Raw genomic sequence first — 5036 nt, 5'->3', positions numbered from 1 at the left:
CAAGAGGTATCTTCTTCGTCTCCTTGCCCGACTGGAAAGATCCTTGAGCATCATGCTCCTTGGGATCAGGGGACAAGGCCGACTGCTTGCCGGTCATGGCCACGACTCGGTCCAACATCTTCTTTTCTTCGGCAATCACAAGGGACTCGGCCAGCCGACTGCTGGCTGCTGCGCACTCAGAGGACTTCTTGTAATCGCCGGCTATGGTGATGACGCCTTTGGTGCTCGGTATCTTCATCTTGAGGTATGCATAGTGGGGAACTGCCATGAACTTGGCCAAGGCAGGTCGGCCAAGCAATGCATGGTAAGGGCTCTCCAGGTCCACCACTTCAAACCAGATCGTTTCCCGGCAGAAATGCTCTTTGTCCCCAAAAAGTACATCAATCTTGATCTTGCCAATGGGGGCGCAGGACAGGCCGGGTACGATGCCATGGAACACAGTCCGAGTAGGCATGAGTTGCTTCGTCTTGACATTCAGCTTCTCCATGGTGTCACGGTACAGGATGTTGATGCTGCTCCCGCCGTCTATCAGCACGTGGGAGAATCGGGCAGCGCGTCTATCCGTTGCAAGGGTGGCATCCAAAACCAACGCATAAGAGCCGGGAGACGGCATCACCTCTGGGTGGTCGGTCCGGCTCCAGCTGATAGGTTTTTCTGACCAGTGCATGTGCTCAGCGGGGTTGGCAGCAACCATGCTGACTTCTTGGTGCTCTCGGCGTTTGCTGCGCCGGTCTTCGGGCTGACTTGTAAAGATGATATAGGCGGCATGCTCATCGGGGAACTCATCGCGCACGGCTTCGACTGTGGGCCGAGCGGCCGGCGGCTGCGGAGCCGGAGGCGGCGGACCGGCAGGTGGAGGCGGTACGAGCCCTTCGCCTTTAGAGATTCGGGTGAGCTAGTGGCACTTTCGGGTCGTGTGGTTGGATGGCTTCGCGCCGCTGTGGAACTTGCACGGGGCGTCGAGAGTCTGCTCGTAGGAGAAGGCCGGCTGCCAAGCCGGCTTGCCTTCCCTCTGCTTCTTGGGTGCGGGCCGTGCTTCGGGCTGCTCGTCTTCGACTGTGGCCACCTGCCGACTGGTGGAGGGAGGCACCGGGCCCTTGCGCTTGTGGTCGTTCTGGTGTGGGCGCCGGCCGGAGTCCCCAGCCGGCGTCTTGGGCGCCGAGTTGAGTACCTTTCCGGACGCATCTACCCAGAGTTCGGTCTTCATCGAGGAGTCGGCGGTGGCGTACTTGTCCGTTATTATCAGAAGCTCATCGAGGGTAGTCGGCTCGTCGCAGAGGAGCTTGTGCTTGAGGAGGGTGCCTTCTCGGCACCCGGCAGTGAAGTATTCTATGGCTTGCACCTCGTGCACCCCTTCGCAAGAGTTGTGGAGCTCAGCCCAACGCATGAGGTAGTCGCGAGTGGACTCGGTGGGGCCTTGTACGCACAAGGAGAGTTGTCTGGGCTTGGGAGCCCGCTTGTAGGTGTTGGTGAAGTTGCGGACGAAGGCTTCTGTGAAGTCTAGCCAGCTGTTGATGCTGTATGGCTTGAGGCTGTTGAGCCAGGTCCGCGCCGTGCCCTGCAGCATGAGGGGCACGTACTTCACGGCAACGCGCCTGTTGCCGTTGGCTATGCTAACCGCCATGGAGTAGTCGATCAACCAATCTTCCAGCTTCACGGAGCCGTTGTACTTGGGCGTGTCTCTTGGGAGCGAGAACCTTTTGGGGAAAGGCTCGTCGCGGATGCGGGGCCGAAGCAAGGCGGGCTGACATCGTCTTCTTCTTCTAGCGCCAGGGATCGCGCCAGGCGGTCGATCCGATGGCGGGCGTCGTTCTCGCCGACTCCTTCGCGGCGACCTAGCCGGCCGCTGAGAGTCGGATGCGCAACAGGCAGCGGGGTGGGATATCTTTCTCCACGGGGCCGGGGCGGAGGCAGGTTGCCCCACCACTCCACGGCCCGGGGATGGCCTTCTGCGTCTCGCTCGATGGAGATTCGGGTTCGGCTTTGGCTGGCTGGCGGTTCTTTCTCGCGCCGCGCGCGGGTTTTACCCGTAGTCGGCGTCCGGGGCGTCGCGCCGTGATCTCGGCGCGGGGGAGGGCTTTCCGCGCGGGCGTCGGCTTCATGCCGCTGCGGCTGCATCGATCAGCTGTTGGATGCGTCGGGTCATGTGGGGGAGTTCTTCGGCCCCCAGTCCATCTAGCTCGTCTACGGCCGCCTGGGCGGCGCGCAGGTTCTCGAGTGGAGTAGCGTAGATTGGGCGGTCGACTCCTAGCGTATCGGCGACAACAACGCCGCGCTGTCTGACAACGCCGGCCCGGCTAGGCCCGCCCGGGGGCGGCGTGCCAAAGGCGGCGCGGTCGGCCTCGCGTCGGTGGGCCTCAGCAAGGCGTCTCATGGAAACCAACTTCTGGCCCTCCACGAGGAGGGCAAGGCGGCGAGCTTCCAGTGCTTCAGCGTCGGCATCGGCCGGGAGGGGGATGGACAAGTCGTGGACCGCCGCGTGCGGGGCGTCGTGGGCGCTCTCGTCAGAAGCGCCACCATGGCTGATGACCATCACCTCGGTGGTGACAGCGTCGCAGCCATCGGCCCGGGGAAGCGGGTCGTTGTAGATCGCGACGTTGGTGGGGAACGTGTCGAGTGAGGCCGTGTCGGAGTCGACAGACATCGGATCGGTGGAGCCAACCGACTCCAAGTCCACGGCAGGCTCGCCGGAGACATGGAGCTGGCCGAGGAGGTTGACGAGGTGGTCGGTGCCCGCGTCGGAGGCGAGCTCGTCAGAGATGAGAGTCTTGTCAAGGGGATCGGCGAGGCTGCTCGCCGCACAGATGTTGGTGACGCCTTGTAGCACGTCGTGGCAAGCGCCATCGGGCGTGTCGGGCTGGCTATGCTCGCGGGGGAGGAAGAGGGTTCCCGTCCAGAACAGGTCTCCGGACGGCGGTGCACCTGGCCCCACGGTGGGCGCCAAATGTCGGGTGGTAGGTGCGACATATACCAACGGGTGGCTTATCATTGTGGGAGCCAGTAAGACGTCGCCGGTGCCTGGAAACGGGATGAGGCGAAGACATGCATGCCGGCGAATCTTACCCAGCTTCGGGGCTCTCCGTGGAGATAACACCCCTACTGCTGCTCTGCGGGGTCTCCGCATGGTCACTAGATGAACAAGTAGCTACACGGTGCTCCTTGAGCTGTTTGGTGAGAGGAGGAAGAAGGGCACGGCTTGCTCTCTTCTCCTCCCTATGTGGTGTCTGAGACTAGCAGGGATTGATCTCTATTTGCATGGATCCTCCGGGGGGTTTATATTGGCCTACCCCCCGGGGGTGCAATGGTAATCCGGCTGGGCGCGGGGCCCAGCCGTCTGTGTCTACGCTCTCCGGCTTCTGCGCCGGCTGCTGGGGCCCGCCGGCTGGTGGGTCCCGCCGGCTGCCGGCTCCTTGGTCGACAGGCAGGCCCCATTGTCAGGGCCTTGTCGGCAGCTGGTTACTGTTGCTCAATCTTGGTGACGAGGGCTTCGCCGAAGTGGGCGTGGCTACAGTGCCGCCGCCCGGTGGGCGATCACTGTAGCCCCACCGCGTCTTGTCTCCTTAATGGGGCGTCTTCTTCGAGGAAGGTGGCAAGCCGGCTGTGGGGAGCCGACTCTATCTTGGGCCGACTGGGGGAGGTCTGGCCGCCTTCGGGTGTCTCTCTGCCCGAAGGGGCCCACCGCCCGTGGGCCGTACTGGTAGCCCGTCGTGGATGACATCAGGATCAACGTGGCAACAGTGCTGCGCCGGACGGGTCATGGCCACCCGTACGGCGCACTGTGCCAGGCGTGCTCCAGGATTCGGGGGTTGCAGGCTTCATTGTAGCCACGCCCCGTCACATCATCGTTATGTGGATGCAGACTTCGAGGGTACGATCTTGACCGCTTTATGGGAGCCGGCTTCTTGGAGTCGGCCTTCTCGCGATCGGCTTCTCGGAGCCGGCCCTCCCGCGGCTTCTCTTCATGAGGGCTGAAGTTGGGCCGCCTTCCGATAGCCGGCCTGGAGACAGCCGGCAAGGGGCAGGCGGCCCTGTGTCTTGGATTCTTGAGGGCCGAATCGGCTCGTAATTTTTTCAGAAGGGCCAGGGGGAGCCGGCTAGGCTACCCATGGTTATTTACTCCGACAGATGCTACCTATAAATTTTTTTGGGAGGGGGCTTAAATATTTTGACATGTGCAAAAGAATAACGCAAGACGAACACCAAATGCTACCTACAATTATTACAAAAAATTTCCACCAACAAAGCAATGCTATCCTATTTCTCATGTGTCACATCCCTAGCTTCTGGTAATGCTCTAGGCTAGCTTCATGTGTGCATCATGTCTATATTTTTGAAACTTCAATTGAGGAATTTTGGAAGCCTAAAAACCTTAAATAAAAGAGGGGCAAGAAACCCTAAAATTGCAATCAGTAAATCCAAAATGCCTTAGAAATAGCTCTGACAATTTTGGCAAGAGTTATAAATCAAACCAAAATTTTGGGACATTTCTAAGGAATTATTGGGCTCTGATTTTAAATCAATATTTTATTTGAATTTGGAGTTATATTCATAATATATAATGAATATATTTTCAAATGACCTGAGATATTTTTGTTATGTGTGGAGAAGTCCATTAGGTGACTTAAAAATATCCAGGGAAGTTTTGGCACTGTTTTCAAATTCTGTTTGAATTAAAATTCAGTGCCAATTAAATAAAACAGAACAAAAATAGAAAACAGTAAATAAAAGAGAGAGAGAAGGACTTACCTAGCCTCACCCGTGCAGCCCACCAGAACCGGCCCAGCTCCCCCACCTGGCCGGCCCAGCCCACCTCCTCCCCCTTGTCTTCTTCCTCCCCTCGCACCGAAGCAGCTCGGTGGCGAGCGCCGATGCCGCCTCGGCCACCTCCTGCTTCCACCGAGGCGTTCCCGAGCCTCCCCCTCACGCCACGCACTTCCCCTCGCCCCCTGCACCTCCCCTCTCTTCCCCTGGACCCCGTTCCCTCCTCTGCTTCCCTCCCTGCACGCGCCCGAGCGGAGCCCATCGCCGCTGACGCC

Source organism: Triticum dicoccoides, chromosome 5A (assembly GCF_002162155.2).
Source record: "Triticum dicoccoides isolate Atlit2015 ecotype Zavitan chromosome 5A, WEW_v2.0, whole genome shotgun sequence".
Lineage (NCBI taxonomy): Eukaryota > Viridiplantae > Streptophyta > Magnoliopsida > Poales > Poaceae > Triticum > Triticum dicoccoides.
This window is presented reverse-complemented; position numbering follows the sequence as displayed.